Source organism: Pteropus alecto, unplaced genomic scaffold (assembly GCF_000325575.1).
Source record: "Pteropus alecto unplaced genomic scaffold, ASM32557v1 scaffold40, whole genome shotgun sequence".
NCBI lineage: Eukaryota > Metazoa > Chordata > Mammalia > Chiroptera > Pteropodidae > Pteropus > Pteropus alecto.
Genome location: NW_006431919.1, coordinates 7872309 through 7897187, shown reverse-complemented (window position 1 = coordinate 7897187; position 24879 = coordinate 7872309). Strand labels below are relative to the sequence as shown.

General features: G+C 40.7%; 1 pseudogene; it reads left to right on the top strand.

Moving 5' to 3' along the window:
- Positions 1-19436: 19436 nt before the first annotated feature.
- Positions 19437-19554, top strand: LOC112475274 (annotated as a pseudogene).
- Positions 19555-24879: the final 5325 nt, after the last annotated feature.

Sequence of the window (24879 nt, the reverse complement as noted above, 5' to 3'; positions counted from 1 at the left end):
CTTGGAAATTAATACTGACACCACGAGAGCTGCAAATGACTCCCTTTCATCAGGAGCAGAAGCGCTACACTTTGCAAGGGGTTCTTTTTGCCATTCCTCCTTTTATTTGGCTTTGTTTTCTTGGGGAAAGTAAATTAGAGCCACTTATATCAGCAGCTCAGGTTAAAGAAAGGGGAAGAAGAAAGAGGGAGAGAGAGAGAGAGAAAGAGTTTCATTTCATGTACCAGTGGTTTAGAACTTCATTTAGAGCTAATCATACCCCCATCTTCCTCCAAGCCATTTCTGACAGCAACAGCCTAGCTTGCCATTGGAAGACACAGGCGCCCTGAGCTTTGCTGGAAACACACCAAAAGGCTGGGGAGAGGGTCTTGAGGTTTCTGTCAATGGTCGGGCAATTTCAGTTTCTGGAAAGGGAAATCGAATCATGGTCAGATAAGCCAAGAATACTTGTCGAGACCTGCCCAGTGTGGGCTCCTTCCAGAGGGAGTCGGGCATGTCTTTCAACTGAGGTTTCTTCCTCTAAAAAGGTGGCTGCGTTTTCTACCTTAAGAAGACAGGAGTAGTTCCATGTTTATTGGATGCAATAACTGCCCTTATGAATGTGACCCAAATAGGCAAAGCGAAGGCCCTGAAACTGTAACCATGTTTACGCTCTGGTAAGAAATTAGAATTTCTTCCTTTCTACCTCAGTTCTACCCTACTAACCATCTTCCCCCTAAACAAAACAGACCGAAGTCTTAAAGAATCTGATACTTCTAGGAAAATTAGCATATTACAATTCTCTGTCCTTCAATATCCTATTAGTTAAAACTCTCCCATAGTGATTCCCATGCTTTCATGGTAAACTAAAAAATGAGAGAGGTAAAAAGGACTGTGGAGTCTCATAAATTCTGAAAGTATGTTCTGGACTATTAAAGCTGCAATTATTTGATCTAATTTTACAGGAAGTTACATGTTGTCTCTTTATGCCTTGGAAAAATGATAATCCCTAAACATTGGTTATGGTGACTATATAATGGCCAGAATTCTAGATTCGTGAGCGTAACTCCGACCCCATCAGAAATCAGGAGCTTTATTGCAAATCCACTCTTGTGCTGCCATAGAGACAACCTTACTAGAACTCCTTTACTACTTTGCTACAGCTGCAAACTCTAAAGGAGACAAGAAACAAATAAATGTCAAAAGAAAGCTCAGCCCATGGACACCCAGCAATAAAAAAGAATTTTATTTTTTTTTGGAATCCCCCTCAAAGCAACATTAAAAATCAGTTGTCCATGTGAACTTAAGGAGCTCTAACTAGCTGCAGAGGTCATAAAGACTTTGAGAACTGAGAAGCACCTGAGTAGTAGCCAGTGCTAGAAGTGACACAGAAAAGCAGAGCAAAGAAAGTGGACTTATGTCAGGGATGCTGGGGACATTAGTGGTGAGCTGCAGTGACAACACAGAGCAGAGCCCTTACCAGGAAGGGCCTCATTTTCATACGAGGGCACTCAGATGTGTGTGTATTGGGATTGAGGCACCAGAAAGTTCTCTGGACAAATGGTTCATGGTAAATAGACCAATGTACTAAATGAATAACAAATTTGTCAAATTATAAAGTTTGCGGAATTCATATCGCATGAGATGATTTCTACATCTTTTGAGGATTCGTTTTTTTCAAAGTTTTAGTTGCTGCAATTAGGAAAGTTGTCATAGATTGGTGAAAATTAACATGCATATAAAGCCACCATTTGGAAAACAAATCAAGAGCACAAGAATAAAAAAAGAATGCAAATTAGCATAGCACTGCACTTAAAAGGCATAGATATCCTTTGTGTCTGAATGGTTGAGACTTCTGAAAATTTGAATGACACACAAAATACACAGTTAGTCAAGCTATTTTAACAAATCATTGAATTAGGAGATGAAAATGCAGTAGACTGGACTCACAAAAGGCCTTAGAAGAGAATCTTATCCTATCATTTATTTAAACCAGGACTCTCAACATGCACACTGACCCTCATTTAGAATATAAAAGGAGGTTTCATTCTGAAAATTCAGAGGCCCCAAAGAACAGAACGACATAAGCTAGACTGAACTTTGGCTGGTCTCTGCCAAATGCCTGTGGCAAAAAGGCCTGGCTGATGCTTCTAGACCTGGTTTAAGGTAGTTGTCAGAGTTATCGGTAACTTGACAATTGTCAGATTGGTCATTTAGTGAATCTGCTTTTAGAAAATGGAGACTGCTTAGTGGTTCTCAAATGCACAGGAGTGCCATGGTGAGCATGGCTGGCTGGAGTAGGGTGGGGGTGACAAGCAATAGCTCATTTAAAGGTATATAGAGATTTCCAACCAAGATGGTAAAATGGGTAAATGCTGTGGTGGCCTCCACTCAAAACCATGTCAAAATTACAACTAAATAACAACTATCATTGAGAATCATCTGAAATCTAGCTGAACAGAAGTCCTACAACTAAGGACATAAAGAAGCCACCTTGAGACTGGTAGGAGGCTGGAGATACAGAATGAGCTGGTCCCACATCTGTATTTAGAGGTTAAAAATTGAGAGAACTATCTTGGCTGCAGAAGCCCCTCTGGAAAAGTGAGAGGTCCCAGCCCCACACTAGGCTCTCCAGTCTAGGGTTCCAGTGCCAGAAAGAAAAGTCTCCACAAATTCTGGCCAGGAAAACTAGCAAAGATGTGGTTGAATGAGACACAGGGTAGCTGGAGTACCAGGTGTTTCTCTTAAAGGGCCTGCACATGGACTTACTTACTGATGGATTCATTTCCTCTGAGCTCCAGAGCTGATGCAGCAGCTTGAAAGGTGCCTGAGACACATAGGAGGAACCGAAAAGTCTGGCTTCAGGGTGAGAGCTGGAGGGGCATCTTTCTCCCAGACAGAAGTGGTGGTAGAATCCATTACTCCTTTGTTGAGCCCTGTACTCTCCCGGCATGCAGACCCAGGCAGCTGCCATATCTGAGTCTCCATCAACCTGGCTAACACTGATTGCTCCGCCCTGATAATTAGCTGAGACCCCGCCCTGCCCAATTGTGGGTCCACCCAAGCCAATTCCAGTGGCTTTTCCATACATAAGGCCTGTCTTGGCTCATGCTGTGGACTTTCATAAAATCTCTCAAAGTTTCACAAAATCCAAACAAGTAGCATCTGGCCTCAGTAAGCCTTGTACCTCTTGCTGAGCAGCCTCAAGCTCAGCGCTGGCAACAGTTGTCCTCGGTTCATGGCTTGGCCTTTCAAGGCAGATCCAAGCCCGGTGTGGGTGGCGGCATCAGTGAATTGCTTGGTGGCTCACACTAGGTGGCCCCAGGCAAGGCACATGCTGCTGCTGAATTTGGCCTGCGGCGGGGCCCCACCCAGAAGGCCTTGAAGCCAGAACACCTGGTGGCTGGCTTCAGACTTAGCTGGACCACCAGCTGGGCTGCATATGAAGACGATGCACCAAAGGGCAGACCGCGCAGGCACCAGAGCACTGCCTACTATAGCAAATTCTGCTCCATAGCGTCTACTCCTGCACAGCAGCTCCTCCACTGTAGTCACTGGTCTGTCTTCACAACCAATCAGGCCATTGGTCAATTCCTACCATTGATGTACAAAAGTGACCAAGACTCAACTATAACAGAAGAGCACACACAACCTGTGCAAAGGACACACCTGAAGCACCTGGCTCAGGTGACCAGGTAAACTGCACCACTGGGCCCCACAGGACACATAAGGTCACTCTATTAAGGTAGGAAGACATAGCAGCCCTACCTAATACATAGAAACAAACACAGGGAGGCAGCCAAAATTGGGAGGTAAAGAGACATGTCCTAAACGAAAGAACAGAACAAAGCTCCAGAAAAATGTAAACGAGGTGGAGACAAGCAATCTGCCAGATTCAGAGTTCAAAACATGGTGATAACGATGCTCAATGAACTTAGGAGAAGAGAAGATGAACTGAGTGAGTGAGAACGTCAACGAAGAGACAGAAAACATAAAAATGGAGATAGGAAACATAAAAAGAACTATTCAAAAACAAAGAATATAATAACTGAAATGAATAATACATTAGAGGGAACCAACAGTGGATTAGATAAAGCAGAGGATCAAATCAGCAATTTAGAAGATAAGGTAGCAGAAAATACCCAATCGGAACAACAATAAAAACGAATTCCCCCCCCCCCGCCCCCGCCCACACACACACAAAATGAGGATAGTTTAAGTGGCCTTTGGGACAACATCGAGTGTACCAACATTTACATCATAAGAGCACTATAAGGAGAAGATAGAGAGCAAGGAATTGAAAATCTATTTGAAGAAATAATAATACAAAACTTCCTTAACCTGGCGAAGGAAATAGACATACAAGCCCAGGAAGCACAGTGTCCTAAACAAGATGAACCCAAAGAAGCCCACACCAAGACATCATAATTAACATGCCATAAGATAAAGACAAAGAGAGAATCTTAGAAGCAGCAAGAGAAAAGCAATTAGTTACTTACAAGAGAACTCCCATAAGACTGTCAGCTGATTTCTCAACAGAAACTTTGCAGTTCAGAAGGGATTGGCAGTAAATATTCAAAGTGATAAAAAGCAAGGGCGAAGGACAGATAAAGAGCTTCTGAGCCAATAAAAAGCCAAAGGAGTTCATCTACACCAAACCAGTATTACAAGAAATGTAATATAGTATTGTTGTCAACTGTAATTGAAAAAAATTTAAAATTATTATAAAAAAAGAAATAAAAGTGTATGAGCAACAAAATATTGTTGAGTTTTAGAAACTACTCTCACTACGAGGTTTCATATTATCTAAGCAAAGAATAAGGAATGCCAAAGTTATACTAAATTTAAAAGAAGAAATTCGGACTTAGATAAAACTTGTAAAGTGTAAAAGTAGTAGTGAATGAGATAATACAGAATACTTGTTTATCTGTGATAGAGATGATTTAGGCATAGATGATTACACAGGATGCTTGATCTTCCAAGCTCTCTTAGGAACAACAAAAAGTTGGAGAATATTCTTGACTTGTGAATAAAGACAAAAGGCTGCTCTCCCTTTCCCTCATGTTCTTGGACAAGTGTGGAGAGTCTAGGCTACTGCCGCCTCCTGAATGTGTCCATGGTTCTGATCACTCAACAGGACAAAGACTGCTAATTGCCCATGGAGTACCTTTGTAAACATTAAAAAAATGACACCTCTTCCTTCAAGATGCCTTATATCCGTGGGTCAGAAAATGACTATAATACACTGATTTTTCCTCCAAGTGCATATGATTGCCATCTGCAGAAAAGTTGTCATAAAACTTTTACCAATTCATGGTGTCAACTGTGTGAATTATGTTCTTTTAGACATGACAGGTTTGTGCAGTGCTCAGTCTGCACAACTGTGTGGGGCACTGGACCTAGGGGCAGAATTCAGATTATGAGATGGGATGCAGACATTGGGAGAGGAGCTGTAATGGAGGAAAAGACTATATATAATTGGCCTGAGGTCAGAGGAGGGGCTCCAGGTTGAGAGGATACGGATTACCTGTGATCCCATATTTCCTGATGACCACTGCCAACCTATGACAGAGTTCAGATCTACCTCCTTTCTTTTTAGTCCTCTCCTGGAATATTCTTTTCTAATTCTACTAATATTTCAGAGTCTGTTTTGAGTTCTATTTTTCATGGTTTAAGCCAGACACTTCCATCTCAGAATGACCATCTCCTCTTCTAGGCTATTCATAGTATTTATTTATTATGCATAAGATATACATTAGCCTGATTGCAGTAGACTGCTGGCATTCACACAGTTAACATTGTGGTTCAATCATTCATTAGTTATCCAAAATGTCCAATTCAGATTTACTGGTCATTTGGCCAAGGCAGAGATTTTGAGCTGGAGCTCTGCAGGGTTCCTGTGAAGGAAACTCTGTGTTACCTGGAGAGTGAACCAAACCTTTTAGTCAGCATCCACTAAGAATTGTTGTTCTCATTCATGTATTGTATGACAAAATTATACATATTGGGGGATTTGAATACATCTCTAGACTAATCCCTTTTGAATGTCAAGAGTCTACTGTACAGTCACCTTGGTTTTAACAATATAGCATCTTATATTGAACACCAAGCATTCATCTGGATTAGTTTTACCTTTCCTTTAGGGGCAGAAATCATGTTTTATATATTTTTGTCTTTTTCTCAATTCCTATCTCCATTCAGAGCATATAAGAAATTCTTCTCAGTGAGAACTTACCTAGTTAAGAATTTACTCTATGACAATATTCTGAGTACCCCTTGCCACAATATGAGGGAGTTTAGTACCAAAATATTTGTGGTAGACCTCGAAGAATTGGGTTTTGTCAAAATGCTCCAGAATACTAATTTAGATCTAATGATACAGGCAGTGGGGGTTAAAATTTCCATAAATGCTTCCACTAGATTGTGCTCCCATCATTTTACACTTTTAGAAAAAGATCTTGAGAATTTGGCGGGATCCAAAGAGAGGCAAGTTACTGTTGACCAGTTACAAGGTTACGAATCAGGAGACTCTATTTTTGCTCCACTGATGTCCTGCGCGATGCCTTTTGAGAAACTTTGGAGAGGCAGCTCATAGCCATTCCCAAAGGAAGACAGATCAGAATGTAAGGACAAAATCAAAGGAATGTTGACATTGGGTATATAGTTCCAAAAGGCACATCCCAAGTTGTATTCCAAGGGTCGTCAGTCTCAGGAGATGGTCAGACCTGCCTCACTTTCCCGTATGTGTGGGAAACATATGGAGTCATCTGGAAAATGACAATACATTTGACATAATAAAGACTTGATTTGGTTTCGCCCAGCCTTTTCCAAATATATTTGAACAAGGAGCCCCACCCCTTCTTGGTAACACTCATTAGCATCCTCCAGAACTAGCACTCCGTGGAATGTGCACTGGGCATTTAGAAAAGCGGGGAATGGCGCCAGAGAGTTAGAAGACAGCTAGCGAAAACTTTAATGTATTTAATTATTAGTGGTGAGAAATTTATATGCTCAACAATACATATCTATATAGGATGTTTATATATAGTTGGCTGAGAAGAATTGCCAATATGCAGGGTATAACTCACAAATAAATAGTAAGGCAGCCTGAAGATAAGAATAAACAAGCTTAAAGCACAGCATCTATACTTCCTTACACTTTAAATGACAGGAAGCAAATGTCTTCATAAAAACACATCAGCGACTCATCAGTAAAGCATTCAGCTGGTCCACTGCTTTCCTCTCTAACATAACCAGGATGCCCCAATTGGTCCCCAGTGTCGACCAGAAGGCAACCCATAACATCAGAAAAATTACTTGGGGAGACACGCATTCGAAGGATTTGCTTCAAACCTCAATCTCAGGTACACAATATATACATATACAATGTAACTTGTGTTATAAGAAGATGGAATTTGATATATGGAAGATAACAAGAGATCTGAAGACAAAGGATGACTGGAATTATGGAAAGGTCCACAGCACAAGGTGGCCACTGACTCCTTTAGAGTTGTTGAATAATTGTATTGACAGAGCAACTTGAAAATAAGAATGGAGCAAGAGATAAAATTTCTAGGGCAACCCCCTTCTACATTGGAAAGTCTTGAATATGAATTCTGTATTTTCCAGAATCTGGGACAAGTTACCTATTCATCAAGCGAGGAAAAAGGAAAACATCTGACTGAAAAACAAGGAGTTGGGTGAGTCTAGAGACAAGACAAACAGATTAAATCTATTCCACTGAAACTAAGATATATAATTTCTCTCCAGAGAATACCAAAGACTGACAAAATAAACAAAGAAATAACATGTTTCTTAACTTGTGAAATGTGACAGTCAATGGCATATGGCAAAACAAAATGCAAGGAAACAATGTCACAAGTTTTCTAATGTTAGTAGCTAAGGAGGACATGGAAAGGCAGGTCCCTCCTCTTTACGGGAAAGTGCTAACAAGAAGCCACTCTTGAAAACCTCTTTAAGGAAGAGCTCTTCTTGTTTCTCTATAGGCCACACTCTGCAGTCTGGGGGCAAGGAAACAAGACTGCCCAAGCGAACTATTCAGAATTTTCTAGGGTATGTGCTTTGCCCTCAAACATCCTCCTCCTGATAACAGAACTGTCAACAGAACTAATATCCAGTCCACTCTCTGGCTGTGCCATGGGCACACGACACAGGTCTGGCCACTGGGAGCATTCCTTTCTTCTCTAGCCATCGTGATTGGTTTAGGGATGTGCATGGCGCCTCGGCTGGGACAATGAGCATCATACACCGGGCATTTGCCAGAGCAAGCAGGGCAGAGGTGCTCTTATTTCCCAGGGACATAGCTAAATTGGAAGGCTAAAATCTGAAGCAGCTGACAGGCATCTTTGCTACCGTTTGGAGAGGTCTTGTCTGAAAGAAAAGCCTGGGGTGAGAAAAATAGAGCTAAAACTACAAGGAGGTAGATTCCTGGTATTATTTGAATACGTGGGTCTGAACGTGATGAACTTTTCATCTGAGTTAATAAATTTCCTTTAATGCTTATCCAGCTTGAGGTTTTCTTTTTTCTCTTCCCTTCCCTTTCATTCTCCTTCGCCTTCTCCTGCCCAGCCCTGTCCCTTCCTGTCCTCTTCCACCAACTGCCCCCACTCCTCTCTTTCTTCCTCTCCTTCTTTTCCACTAGCAAGCTAACAAGGAAGAACCTGAGCCTAGACCAATGGTTATATCGATTGATTTTAGACAAAGAGCTGGTGAGCATGATTCACAAACAACCAACAAGAAAGATATGCATGTAATAATCATTTTTAGGGCTGTGCTCAAAGAAACATACTCTTAAGTTTGAGGAATACTTGCTGGTTGACATATTCATATGTTACATGGTAATTAGTTATGAATTCTAAGCAGTTTGCATATTTCATGGTACATAGTTCATATATATGATATATGTATACATACGTATATATGTACATATACGCACTTCATATATCTGATCTAATATAATAATAGCTAAAAATAGAATCAATATATTAGTATACCATCTAGAGGGCAGGATGAAATATGCTCTCTTTCCTACTGTATCTCCAGCATCGTGCACAGACCTGACACATGACTGGCATTCCATTGTGAAGGAGATAAACAATAAGACTTCCTGTATTTGCTTTGGCATGCTCAAAATAATCTACACTCGGATGCAAGGAATGTTACCAATAGTTTATTATTCCTCAAGCTGGAAGATTGAAATCAGTTAAAACATAGTTTGATGTATACTTTGGAAGACAAAGAGTTAATATTCTAAACAGATAAAGGCTAAAGGGACTAAAAAGTTTGTAATCAACTTGGAATGGCGATAAGCAAAATTATGTTTCAAGTATGTTAAATTTAATATTAAATCCGACAGAGAGACCTACTCCTTTGATTTTAAGGTTTGCTAAGAGCTTATCTTAAAACTTTAAAAAGGGAAATGCTTCCTACAATATGTCAGCTTTAGGAAGGATTATTCAGTAAATGAAGAGAAATGGTTATTCCTTGGAAAGCAAAAAGTTATATTTGTATCTTATCCCATATCCCAAGGTAAACTCTCTAGACAGATGAGGACTTTAAAAGTAAAAAATAAAGCAATAATTAAAAAATAAAGTTAAATAAGATTTTTATAGAAAAATCGTGAGAGATTTAGCTTACATGAATAAATCAACAAACAAACAACAAACTGGAAAACAATACTTGAATTATAAAGTGGACGAAGGGTTGATAATCTAAACATGTACAAAGTACATGAACATGTAATTCACAAAATAAGAAATATAAACGGCTGTTGCACATATGCAAACAATGTTCAACTCTTGCAGTAATAAAAATTACAAAAATAAATCAAGATATAATTTATTTGGCCCAGTCAAGTGGAAAATATGAACAACAATCATAATCCCTAATCTTGGCAGGGGAAATGGGCCCCTCCATAAAATTTGATTGGAGTACAGTTTCAGTACAACTTTTTTTTGGAGGATGATTTTAAATCATGCACTAATGGCTTTAAAAAAAATAACTTCACAATTTTATTCTTCTTCCCCGGCAATTCTACTCTTAGATTAAAAAAACATAAAGAGATGAGTATGATGATTCATATTTTAACAATTCACATAAAAGGTCAAGCTAGAAACAACCATCATGCTCAACAACAGGGGACTGGTTAAGTAAACTGTATTCACAAAATAGAATATGTTCCTACAATAATATTATATATTGACATCATAAAACGATTATTAGCATATTGCTATGAAAGAAGCGGGTTATAAAACAGAGAATATAGTACAATTTTGGTAAGAAAAAGAATACATGTATTTAGCATAATCTAAAATATTAACCATAATCAATGGGGGTTAATGAGTTAGCGGGACTATGGATATTCTTTTCTTTGCCTTTTTCTTTGTTTTCAAAGATTTTTGAATGGAGTATGCATGCATAACACATACAGAAAAGCACACACATCATATGTGTATAGTATGATGCATTTTCAGAAATTAAACAAATCTATCTAATCAGCACTCAGGTCAAGAAACAGAATATTTCTGTGTCTCCAGAATTCCTCTTTTTCCACCTTCCAGTCATCAAAAGGGGGAAAAGTTATATCCAGAATTGATAATTCTTCCAGTTGCATGATAATGACTTCTAAATTCACAGAATGGTTTTGCTCGTTTTATTATTTAAATAAAATCATATAGTATATATTCTTGTGTGTAGCTTTTCTATGCAGTATTATATTTATAAGATACATTCAAATTTATTTCATTCTCATCATTGTAGGATATTCTATTGCATGAACACACCTCAATTTATTTATGTATCTACTCTTGATGGGGATTTGTGTAGTTCTCAATCTGAGGTTACGATAAATAGTGCTGCCGTCAATATTCTAGAACATGTCTTTTTGAGAAAATATGTGCACATATTTATTGGATATATACCTAGGGATGGAATTGCTGAGATAAAGCAGTATAGGAGAGGCAGGCTCTATTGCTTAACTGTTACCTAATTCTTCAGGCTGTCGTGATGATCATCAATTACCTCTATTTGTTTCTGACAAATGTCCTCTGGAAAATGCTTTTCACAAGGCAAGCACTCGATCAGATTTTAAAAAGTCAGCCTCTCACGGGAGATCTTCCAGGGAGCCACCAACAGGTAGACTAATGGCCATGAGCTCCGAAGGCACTCTGATGCCATACTGCCCTTTTCAGTGGCTGCCAGGCTATTGGTTTTCACTGTTATTGTGGGCTGCAGGTTTTCAAGACTACTGAAGAGCTGCGTGGGTGGGAATAGGGCAACCTAAAATGTCACATACCTCTGTTCTAGACGCTGTCATTTTTCTTTAATAAATGTTCCCTGGATTACTGTAAGCCTTGGGTTAATTTCCAGAGTTCTAAAAAAATTAATAATTTTTGCCAGTATTCTCATTGCTTTTGTGGAGGAGATAATTTTCGGAAGTCTGAAAACTTATTTGCTTATGCCATTTTCACTGACATCACTCAAAATGTCTTTTTAAAATTTAATCCTCACCGCAGTCCTATGAGACAGATATAATGATTGGACCATATTGCAGATAATGCAACTAAGACTTAAGGAGATTAGGTCACATGCTCAGGGGTACCGTTAGTAAGTGGAAATACTGGGGTTCAGACTCTGGTTTATTGAACTTCTCTGTTGAACTCAACACTACCTGCACTAGCAAAAGGAAGGTGGCAGCGGACAAGTGCCTCAAGCCTTGGCTTCTTCCTCTTGGAGCCACCATTTCAGTAAGTTTAGTGGGATTTGGAGAGTCACTGGCATTATTTTCCTTAAACATAGAAAAGAGATTATATCACCACTTTTCTTCCTAAAGCCTAGAAATCCAAAGATTCTGTATATAGAGGTCCTGGAAAATTGGTGTTATAAAAGAGGCAGTATACGAGAAAATAATATTTTATGGCATTCTCAGAAAAACGCCAAACAGGCTGAAACTATCATATCTTCTTGGGGGAGATGCCTTCATAAACAGGGAGGGTCCCTCACTGTGTTAGCTGAGTTCCATGAGTAAAGCTTTTCAGCTTACATGACTTGTCAAACTGGTGTTTGTGCCCATGTGTCCCTCTCAATTCCATGATCAAGTGAAAACAATAGCCGGGACTGCACCAACTGGAGGAATAATATCCTTCTCTGAGTGTTCAGCCCTCAGGAGGATTGTTTTGTTACTTCTGTCACCGGAGTCTGTGGAAACATGGAGCTCCATTTTTCAAGCGAGAGATGGGAATGGGACTAACGAGCAGTCCCAGATTCACTCATATGAAAACAATAACGCATTTTGTGACTCGGAGGTCTGGAGGTTTATGTTGGCACCAATTGGAATGCTAATGTGCAAAGAATCTGGTCTCTCCTCTCAAACACTAACAAACACCAGTCATTTCCTACTGATTGGTTTCAACCTAACAAGCATGTTGTTGAGCCCAAAAGAATATTTCATTTTAGAGTATTTAGATTATGTTGATTACTCACTTATGAGCCACAAGTTGGTCAATGAAGAACAGATTGCTTCAACTTGGTATCCCCTCATCCATCCTCCACCACCCTCACCACCGCTGACACCACCACCCAGGATTAATGCTCATAAACAGAACAAGATGCCATGTTAAAAGGCATCTAGAGCTTTCTTCAGCGTTTCATGAACTTTGGGTATCAGAGCCCCCTTTGAGCATATGATAAGAGCTGTGGACATCTTCTGCTGTGGACATCTTCTCCTGTGAAATGCCTCTACTGAAAGAATTGCATGTTCACCTTGGAGCTCATGGGCTCTCCGGAAGCTCATCAATCATTGAGAATCTTTTTTCTACAGTGGATCTTTGTCCAGTGCCATTAATGCCTTGCTCATATAGGTTTCAGGGAGCATTTCACAGAACAACTCTGAACCCTCCACCTACCAATTTAGAATTGTCTTTGACTTTTGAATTTGGGGTGTACAGGTGAACCTGGACCATCATTTCTGGAAGACTGCTATCAATTAAATTATGTGAGCAGATTCTTAAGAGAGTATACAGTGTCATGGAAAAAAATGTGGCACCAGCAATGTCATGGAATAGCATTGATTACTTAGATATGTGTGTGATTGTTATTTCTCAAAGAAGTTTTTTTAATAGATAGATTTCATTGCATATTAGCATGTATAGAAGATATTAATGCAGGTATTAAGAAATAGGAAAACAAAAAATAAGTAGCATTTTAAGTATCGGTGCATAAAATAAAGTTATAACTAGGCCACTATTTTAGTTTCCACGTTTCTGCACTGAAGAACGTGGAAATATGATTACTTATAAACATAACTACCTTCTTTGTTATTTAACTACCTTCAATTCAATAGGCACTATTGAGTACCACTGCTGAGGGCAGGCCATGTGATGGGCTCTGGGTTACAAGGTAGATGAGGTTCTTCAGGAGCTTACAGTCTCATGGGGAGAACAAACATGCAACAGTCAGCTTCATGTACTAGAGTTAGTCCAGGTAATAGTGGTGCACAAAAGGATTCTGGCAGCTCAAAGATACACGGTCCATCTGGGTGGAGAGTGAGGAAGGTGGCAGATGAGGGGTCAAGGGAAGCTTCTGGGAGAGGATGAAAGAACAGACTCTTGAAGGAAGTATGGAGGGTAAGCCATTCTAAGGAAAAAGGATGAGATTCTGAAAGGCATGAAGCAGCAGGTGCACAGGGGTCACTGTGAGTTGTTCAGTTTGGCCGAAATGTGACATGGAATAGGGGACGTGGGAAGAATGAGACTGAAGAGGTAGGTAGGATGCCTGGCTCATGGAGAGTCTTATTTGACTTTAAAAGAAATAGGCCTCTGTTTAAGAAGCTGTGGGAAGTTTTGTGAACAGGGCAGGCAGGTGACCAGGCCATGTTTTGGATGGCTTCAGCAGGGAAGACAGATTTAGGGCAGAAGTAGAAAGACTAGGAGGGAGGCTATTGCACTTATCAGGGTGATTGGTGGTAAAGGCCTGCCCTGGAAAAATGGCATTTAGGGCAGGGAGAAAGGGGCTAGCTCAAGGAAAATTTCAGAAAAAGAATTGCTAGGGCTTAGAAATTGATCAGATGGAGTGAGGGAGATGGTGGAGAAAGAATGGATAAATGTAGTACCATGAACTATGAGAGATTATATGAGATAAGGAACATTTAGTTTAGTAAGAAGATGTTATATGTAGTTTGTGGTGCAGATGGAGACACCTTGTAAGTATCTGAGAATGAAGCTAAGGAAGGATGGTGGTTAAAACCCTGTGAGTGAGAGATCACCTAGTGAAAATAGGTAAAAAATTACAGTCTAATATTTTGGAGTCACAAACTCCCAGGACATAAAAACATAGACAGATTTGCTCACCATGAAAGTGCCCATGAGCGCACATAGGCACACACACGATTTTACTTATAACTTCAGACAGTCATAGAGCTCAAGTTCAAATCTATGAAGAATGAGAGGAACATTCTATGATGGGAGGTAAGGAGCATTGGATTCAGATGTTTGGGTCATGCACCAAGCAAGCATCATCTCCTCTAGCCGGCCTCCCACCTTAGTCTCTCCCCACGACTCCTCACCCCAACATGTGAGGACACAGCAAGAAGGAAGTCATTTGGAAGAGAGATTTCTCACCAGAACCCAACCATGCTGACACTCTGATTTTTGACTTCCAGCCTCCAGAGCTGTGTGAAAATAAATTTCCATTGTTTAAGCCATTTGGTTTATGGTATTTTGTTATAACTGCCCAAGATATGATTTGAGGACTGCCATTTTAGACTGGGTAGTCTGGGAAGGCACTTCTAAAAAGCTGACATTGGAGCTAAGTAAGACTTGAATGTTGACAAGAAGATAGTCAAGTGAAGATCTGGGGTAAACGAGTAGGTTTTCGAGTAAGAAGGGTGTGTAAGGAAGACTGTACAATTATGACACAGACAAACTTAGACATCGACTTCCCTCTCCTCCACTCCCCTCCCACCAGAGTCTGCCAGTAATGAATGCCTCATGCCCAAGAACTCAGCGCCCTTAACTGGTCCCCTCAGTCCCTATGGAACCATTTTCATGGTTCCGCCCCTCTAAGAAAGCCTTCTGGGCTTGTCATTTTCCTGATTTCCTTCTTCATCAAAACTTGCCTTTTCCGTGTCCCATATTTGTTAACATACCTGAGGGACATAAGTTACTCCTAGATTACATCTGTATCTCACAGGGACCTACTAAAGGAGACTTGATTCCAGACAAGCAGCAGAGACAAGGGAATCCAGGCATCATGGGGCCACTGAGGGGTCAGTTTTAAAGCAGATGGTTCTTATGGAACCCATAGTACCCAGTACAGGGACTTACATGTTCCCTTTGGGGGTTGGCTTTTCCTGTGTGCAGAAATTACTGACTGTCTAGCATACTCTCCAAATTGACATTTAAGAATAAAGATTTCTATTTCAATTCCAAACACAACTGAAAATAGAGCTCGGGTGTGATTTTGGGCAAATATTGCCAATATCTCCAAGAGATTGTATCCTGGTACATTTATATAAGCTCTAGATTGAGGAATTCCTTATAAAAGGATTTTTGATCAGTATCTGAGATTTAAATGTTGAACCACAAAGCAGTTGCTGAAACCTCCTTAAGCAGCTAAAATCTAGTTCCCAATTCGCAAGAAATTTGGCCAAGGACGATATTAAATAGAGTGGTGTCACTCGTCAGAGTTGATGAAATGCAGGCGCGGAGATGATACCTATCAAACGGAAAATTAGAATAAATGAATATTAAAATATTTAAATCTATAATAATGTGTTCAAAACACAGTTCTGAAGAACATTATCATTGGAAATGAGAAACCAGTATTAAGTCACTTATAGTCTTTTCTAAGCAAACTTCTTCCCCCCGTTCAACTCATTAGGATAATATCAGCTTCAAGTGTGATGGTGTAATTTTAACTGTACTGTATACAAGTTACTCTGGTTCTTATTCTGACAAGGTTTAGCTGTAATTCCTCTTGGCAGTCCTTTAGCAATTGCTACAATGTCAGAAAGAAAAAAAAAAGGAATGAGGCATTTAGAAACAAAAATTATATAGTCAAGAACAGTCATTAGATTAGACTTACTTAGGAGAGAAGAATGCTTCTAAATTCCAAGAGTTAAAAACAAAATAACACAAAAACCGAACAGACCAGAGATTTTGCCATTTCTGAAATGGCCTGGACAGAGTACAGTGTCCGGAGACACAGCACCCACCCATGGATCTTTGACTTTCACTATTAATCACTTGAAGGTTAGACTTCTGATACTAACCCAAATACACACCCACACACACCCATAGGCAGATGCTTCTCTGAAGTTCTAAGGATCAGGTTAGTTTCTGCCAGAAAGTATAGAGCAAATACATCTTTTAATGCTCAGTGACCAGATCCAGTTTTCCTTTAGAAAAATGGAGAAGGTAGTAGCCACCTCGAAGGTTTCCATAAGGATTAAATGCGGTGGTGGATGTAAAGCTCTTAACACAGGATCTGCCACACCGTAAGGACTCCGTAGAAGGCGGCTGTCCTTATAACCACAACATTGTTATTAGCCACAAAGTAAACAAAGTGACTCACATTTGAATGAGAACCTCGGATCCCAAAGCACTTTTATATACATCATTACGTTTGAACCTCAGAACCATCTAGTGAGATAGGCAGACAAGAACCTCATTCTTGCGGATGAGGAAGATGAATCTCGGCAAGAATAACTGATCACATAACTGGAAATACAACCTACATCTCCTAAATCCTAGTGACCCACAGAGCCTCTCTTTGCTGCTCTTAACTCTTTATGCCCTGAATTTGCATCCATCCATTCAACAAATATTTATCAAGAGCTCACTTTGTATCAGATACTATTCCCAGCAGCAGAGGCCATTGCAGAGAACAAGACTACAAGCTGCTTGTGGTCACAGGCCTACTTTCCTGAGTTTGGGGGCGGGGGGCGGGGGGGCGGTCAAGGAGTTGAGACAAAGAATAATTAATTAACATAATAAGTAAGTTATCGAGTGTTATGGGCTGAATTGTGTCCCCTACCCCCAAATTCATATATTGAAGCCCTAACGCCCAGTATATTCTGAGGAAAATGACTGCTTTTGGAGACGGAGCCTTTAAAGAGGGAATGCAGTCAGCATTAACGTAATGGCGAGGTGGAGAGCCAGAGGAGAGAGGGAGCAATCAGGGGGATCGTCTTATAAACTATATAAATGTCTAACCAATGTACTGTATACTTGACACCAATAATAAAATAAAATTTTAAAAAAGGAAAAAAATTTAAAGCAGCAGCAGCAACAAAAAAAAAAAAAGAAAGAAAAAGAAAAAGAAAATACTATAATAGTGAGGCTCTTGAATAGAATCAACTCCTCAACAACCTGGAGAGACGTTTGTCTCAGGTCACAATGCATGTCCTCTACTAAACAAGTCCCCACACACTGAGTGGAGAACAAACATTAGAGAAGGCACTTTCAAAAGTAGAGCAATTGAATTTTGAACAGCAAGCTTCACAAGAGTTGGTTTCAAAATTAAACGGCTGGTATGATGTTCACTTTGACTCTTGGTGCATTAAAATATAAAATGCTATTTTGCATGCAAAAAAATAAATAAATAAAGAGGTGATTAAGTTAAATGAGGCTGTCCTGTGTCCTTACGAGAGGAGGAGATTTAGACAGAGGGAGAGACCCCAGGGGTGTGAGTACAGAGAAAGGACCATATGAGAACACAGCCCGAAAGCAGCCGCCTGGAAGCTAAGGAGAGAGACCGCGAAGAACCCAAGCCGGCCAACACCTTGATCTTGAACTTCTAGCATTCAGAACTGTGAGAAAATAAATTTCTGTTGTTTAAGCTACTTGGTCTCTGGTATTTTTTGTTTTTACTTAATTTTTTTTTTTTTTTTCCCCTGCTGGGCTTAAATGTCAAGCAAGTTTTAAAAAATTAAAGACTATCCTGAAATTTTTTTATTTTCAATCAGAGTTGACGTTCAATATTACTTTATATTAGTTTCAGGTGTGCAGCGTAGTGGTTGGACAGTGATATAATTTACAAAGTGATTCCCCCGATTAGTCTAGTACCCATCTGGCACTATACATAGTTATTACACTATGATTGATTATATTCCCTATGCTGTACTTTACATCCCCATGACTATTTTGTAACCACCAATTTGTACTTTTAATCCCTAAACCTTTTTCATTCAGCCCCCGAAGCCCCCTCTCATCTGGCAATCATCAGTTTGTTCTCTGTATCTATGAGTCTGTTTCTGTTTTGTTTATTTATCTTGTTCTTTAGATTTCACATGTAAGTGGGATCATACATGTAAGTGTTTGTTTTTCTCTGTCTGACTTATTTCACTTAGCATAATACTCTATGTCCATCCATATTGTCGCAAATGGTAAAATTTCATTTTTTATGGCCAAGTAATATTCCATTGAATATATATGTACAGTCTCTCGTATTTTTTAATTATGTCTCTAGAAAACTAATATACCTAATAAGAGAAATTGATAAGTACTGTGGGGGAAAAAAAAGTCAAAGAAGAGAATGCTAAAGGTGATCAGGAATTCTGGTCAGGAACTCGTTGCAATATTTAATAGGGTCTCACTGGGAAGAGAAGATTTGAGAAAAGACTTGATGAACGTAATTATAGGAATCAGCAATGGAGATATTTGGGAGAAGGGTTTTCCAGGTGGAGGGGACAGTTGGTACAAAGGCCCAAGAGTGGGAACGTGCCAGGTATGTTAAAGGGCAACTGTTGAGAAGAGCGTGACTCAGGAGGAATGAGCAAGAGGGAGCAGAGGTGGGGCAGACGGGCCACGGGGAGGGCGGGGCAGGCGAGGCCTTGTAGACTGAGAAGAGTTTCTATTCCTTAACAGAAGGTTTGTGTTCCTATAAGATTGTTCTAGTAGCGAGGAGGAAAACTGATAAAAAGGAGGAGGAGATGAGTGGGATGGCATCTAGTGCACCAGACTGACTTTCATAGAAAGGTGGCTCAGACAACCGAATTTATTGTCTGATACTTCTGGAGGCTGGAAGTCTGAGATCTGGCATCATCAGCTTTGATCCCTTCTAAGGACTGTGAGGGAGAACCTGTTCCATACTTCTCCCCTAGTTTCTGGTGCTCTGAGGGAAATCTTTGGTGTTCCATGGCTTACAGAAGTATCACCCTGATCTTTAAGTTTCATCTTCCCGTGGAATTCTCTCTGTGTCAAAGTATCTGTGTCTAAAGTTCCCCTTTTTATAAGGACACCATTCATATCGGATTAGGGCCCACCCTCGTGACCTGATCATAGTTCAACTAATTGCATCTGTAACAACCTTATTCCCGAATAAGGTGCCATTCTGAGGTCCTGGAGGTCAGGACATCGACATATACACTTTTGGGGGGAAAGAGATGCAATTCAACCCATAACGAATAATGAGAGATTGGCAGCAAAATAGGCTAGAAGGTCTATGGCCATATCACCCCGAACAAGCCTGATCCTGTCTGATCTTGGAAGCTAAGCAGGGTGGGCCTGGTTAGTACTTGGATGGGAGACCACCTAGGAAGACCAGGTGCTGTAGGCGTAAAAAAAAAAAAAAAGGGCTAGAAGTATAGTGGGCTTGCCTGGCAGCAAAAGGAGTCAAATAACGTTTGCGGTCACAACTCCAAAGTGAGTTCATTCAGCATGGCGACGCCATTTCCTCAACGAAGATTCAGCTGCAGGGGGCAAGCACAGAGTAGAAAGAGAACTGGATTTCACCAAGGTTGCAGATTTACCTGATAAGTTCAGCAAGGAATACAAGGATGTATGCCAGATGGTGACTGTTACGATTTAATACGGAATCGAAGGTGCGAAGCGGGGAAGGGAAGGAAGAGAGGACTTAAATGCGGTAAGAGACAGAGAAAAAGTGTTAGGGTCAATGCATCAGGGGTCCTGGTGGGGTGAAAAGGTGGTTGAGGTTGGAGCACTTGAGAAAGTAGGTTAGAAAATTGCAAAGTGCCGAGAAGAGAGTAAGGTTCATGACATCGAGATAAGATGGTGTTTGGTTATTGCTAATTACAAAGTCCAAGCTCTGACGAGGGAGTGAGTGGTTGAGGTGGGGAAATGGCCAAGATCGTTGGAGGAGCGAAGGCCACAGTATTGAGAAGCCATTGTCTTGAAAAGGTCATCTATGTGTATGTTGAAATTATAAAGTTTTCATTCCTTCATTCGTTCCTTCATTCAAATATTTATGTGCTGGCCACAAGGGAGAAAGGAACTCTGTTGAAAGCCACTGCTAAGCACAGCAGTCCCTGCCTGAGCTTAGACAATGGTCTTAGATTGACATATGTTGAGATTATGGGAGTAGAAAAAGAAAAAAATAAAGTATTGAAGTTAACTTTGAAACTCCTTTGAGACCCAAACAAACAATTAAGCCAGTGGAAAATAAAAATCTCATACTCTAAACATCCTTCACTGCTTGTTTTAAAAATTATTATTATTATTTGGTCTCCTCAGTAGCTTGCATTCATTGTGTTGATATGTGTGTTTCCTGGGGATTCTACACACTCCAAAATCTGAAGAGTAAGCAAAAATAGTGCTTCTGCTTAAACCCTTCACAGTTTATAGCCACATTTACATAACATTAAATAAGTCAACAAAGGCATCATTAGCTCCCATTAAAATATGAGCAAAGAAATTTAAACGAACAAGACAGGCTAATTGGTAAGTAATGTTGTGTATCAAAAATTATGACTGTAAGATACCGCAGTTAATGAGAAGCCCTACAATCATGTTTACTACATATTTAAAAATTAAATGAAGGTGAATAAAAGTTAACAGAAAAGAAGATTTTCCCCTTCATGGATGTTATTCTATCTGTTTTTCAAAGTTAAAAGTAATGAAGATTATTTTAGCCATCTATCTCGACAAAAGTTGATGTGATTTTTACCTTATCATTGATGTGATTTTTACCTTATCATTGATGTGATTTTTTCCTTCTCCGTTCTCCTCGAGTCATACACAGGGAAGCCATAGCCTGGGGAGAGGGAAAGGCCACACTCTGGAATCACACCAGTGCGTGGGCCCTGGTCTGAGCTCAGGCCCTAGTCGTTAGGAAAACCCGCTCCCATTCCTTTCCCTATGGGGCGGGGCCGACCCTGGGCAGGGTTTGCCCTTCATGTCAGCTGCAGGAGAAAGGCGAGGTGGCCGGCCACTCCATGCTGGAGTCACATGGTTCCCAATGCTCTGACTAGAAGGGGGAACTGAGGGAACACTAAAAATGCGGATGCCTGGGCTCCATTCCAGGCCAATTCAGTCAAAATGTGAGGAAAGAGCTCAGGCACCTGTACTGTAGAAAAGCTTTTCCCATTGATTTTAAAGAGCGGCCAAGGATGGAGCCCACTCTGCTGGCCCTCTCATCAACCGAGGAACAGCTACCATCTACCGAGCGACTCCGTCGGTAAATCTCTCTAGTAGGAACTTGGGCAGGTTATTTTTTTTTCTTTTCTCCAACATTTACTGGGAAAATTTTCATATAGCAAAGTCAAAATAACTTTACAGTGAACTCTCCTTACAGACCACCTAGATTACACCGTTAATGTTTTACTATTTCTGGTTTTATCATATAGCTAATCTTCTATCTATCCATCAATTTGTCTATTTTTTTTTTTACAAAGTAAATTACAGACATCGGTACAATTTCCCTTAAATACTTCAAAAGGCATATCATTAACTAGAAGACAAGATTTGTTCACTTTTTCTTCTGACATAAACTTTCCAAAAAACAAAATGAAAAAAATCTTAAGTGTATCTTCACTGAGTTTGGACACATAAATATATCTGTGTAACTCAGACTGCTATCAAGATACAGAATATTAGGCAGGTTATTTTATACTTAACTGGATGTAATCTTAAACATTTGCTATTTAAAGAGACTATATAGAAACAGCAGTACTTTATTCTAAAGAAAGACCACCTAAGGTAGAATTTCAGACACTGAAGCATTAAGCAGAAACTATTTGGGAGGAGAGAAAACAAAGGGGCCTCCCTAGCATCACTCAGGTGACTCAGACATGACTACATGTTGAACCTGGATCACACGGTGCGGCGTAGGTCTGGGTTGTGAGCTGTCTTGAAGCACAGAGTCCTGTCCACCGTGTGTGTGTGTGTGTGTGTGTGTGTGTATGCATGCATGTGCATGCATGCACACGTGCATGTGAGTTGAATAAAGACATGGTTTGGGCCTTTTGTTTAGCTCAAAACATTGATTTCTTCAAAAATTAGATTACTTTATACATGTCTTCTCCTGGGTGGCACAAGTCTATAATAATAGATACGCCTAAGGACACAAGAAAAACTATGTCACAGGCTGCATCCATTGCTCTACCCCGTCACCCTAAATCCAGAGCTGTCCAGCTCCTCAGAGCCCCATCACTTAGGATCGTCTATGGGGAGAGGTTTCTAGAAAGCACAATCTGGTGGGAATCAAGGCCTTTAAATGCTAATGGTGAGAGAAAACATTCTTGCTTCTGAACTCTGAAAATGAGGGTTGACTTAATATGCTACGAAGAGTTTTCAGTAATGCACTCAACTTTAATTAAAAAGACATGTCTTGTATTGCAGTCCTGGGGTGCTCCACTTATTCCCCCCATCTGGACAGTGAGCTCGTGGGCCGTAACACCAGTGGAGCTATGTGTGAATACTCTCAAATGATGACTTTTCATCTCGTGGCCTGTGAGTTACAAATCCTCTGCCTAAAAACTTGTCTGAATTTAACCTTTTCCTATGCTAGAATGGTCTTCACCCTAGATCTAACACATCTCTCTCCCTTCATTTAAAGTGCTCTAGACATCCCAAATCTTCATAAAGACTTAATTCATTCATTGGACCATTCAATGGATATTGGATGACGCTAACTGACTACCTACTCTATGTTGTGTGCTGGGCCAGGCACTGGGAATGCAGTAGTGAACAGAGCAGCTGGTGCTATTGCTCTTATGAGGCTGTGTCCCACAAGAAAAGAGGATATTATATAATCAAGTAAACGATTACTTTCTTGCGATTTGATAGTGAATATGTGAAAGTCTCCAGGGAATGTTTTGAATGTATAACAGAAGGGCCTGACCTGGTCTGTGAGGCCCGGTGGGGTTGAGGGAAGGGTTCCCTGATGATGTATTGCTCAGATAAGACCTCGAGAATGAACCAAATGTAGCTGGGTGAAGACCAGAAGTGAGAGCAGTTAAAGCAGATAGGACAAAGGCCCTGTGGCAGCAAAGAACAAAGCAATTGCCATGAATTAAAAACAAGGAGGGAGGGCATTGTGGGTGTTGCAGAATGATCCACAGCATAGGAAGGACACATGCAAAGCTGGTGGCCATAATGAGTAGCATGTGTTTCATTCCAAGTATAGTGGAAGGACATTCTTGGAAGAATATAAGTGAAGATACAGTGAAGATATTCTTGTAATCCTGTGGTGAGTATAATCGGATATGCATTTTTAAAAAAAATGACTTCTGCTGTATATAGAGGTCAGATTGAAGAGGGCTAATGAGGACATGAGGACCATTTTGGAGATTTGCAATAATCCCCTGGTACAGATGATGACCTGGGCTGAGGTGGGGACGATGGAGATGAGGAGTGTCTGAATGAATAGAGCTCATAACTCCTGCAGGCTCGTTTACCTGCCCACTGGAGAGCCGCATTGCCAACGCTCTGACTCACAAAGCACATACAGGCCTCCCCAATAAATACATACAAACCGGCATGCCTGGGAATGGTATATGGCCTGAAAGATGAAGAAAAAATTCCTTCACTGTAGCCAGCTGCACTTCAGAACGACACAGAGACCTCTGCGAATCATTTCATGGTGTGCTGAACAAAATTCTGTTTGTAATTGGCAAGTTAGGAAAACAAACGCCCATATTTGTTTTCACTTTCCATTTCTTTGGTTGTCCAGAGACTCAGCCCAATGCTTAAGGCTGTCCTTGGAGACTCGAGAGCAGACCTGGATCCCCACGTTTGAGTATCCCATGGAAATCAGCCACAGATTGCCATGAGCCCCTGTGAGAACAAGGGAAATTCTTGATGTCTTTCAGCCATCGGAGAGGGCATAGGAGCTGCCTGCCAGGGCCAGCAGGTACCTCTTAGTGTGTGTTACTGTTCCAAATGCTGACCTCCTGGACCCTCTGCCCTTCCTGCACTGGGAGAACGCGGCGAAGGATACATGGGCAGAAAAGCTTTGCCATTTCTGAGAAATGGTACCATGCTAGTGTTTACCTACAACCTCATGCAAGGGGTGTGTGTGCATGTGTGTGTGTGTGTGTGTTTGTGTGTGTGTGTGTGTGTGTGTGTGTGTGTGTGTGTGTGTGTGTGTTTGGGGAATATTTACTAGACTTAATACTGTTTGGGTGCCTGGTTTCTAGAAAAGACACAAAACCTGAGTGCATCAGAATCACTCGGAGGACTTGTTAAAACACAGGGTAGTGGGCCCCACCCCAAAGTTTCTGAGTTGGGCCTGGGGCGGGGCCCTGGAATTTGCTTTTCTAACAAGTTCCTGGATGATGCTGAAGCTGCTGGACTGGGGACCACACTCTGAGAACTATGCGATGTAGCCCTGTGCATCAGCTGTGTTCAGCGAGCACACCAGTCATCAATGCCTCCTGTTGCCTGGCGCCGTAACTACCTCCAGGTCTTTGAATGTACAGTTTCTTTGGCTTGGAGCTCTTCTGGAGCTCACCTTACCACGAAGGCCGAGTACGACTGGGCCCCTGGGGTATCACCCATGCTTTCTCCGCCATGGGTTTGTCTATTACTTTGTATGGTGAAGGCCCTCCCTGAATGCAGGGTCATTCTCATTCTTTGTGTAGCTCTTGGCACATAGTAAAGGTTAATTTTAAGCAAAATCATTAACTTTTGGTATGAATGAATG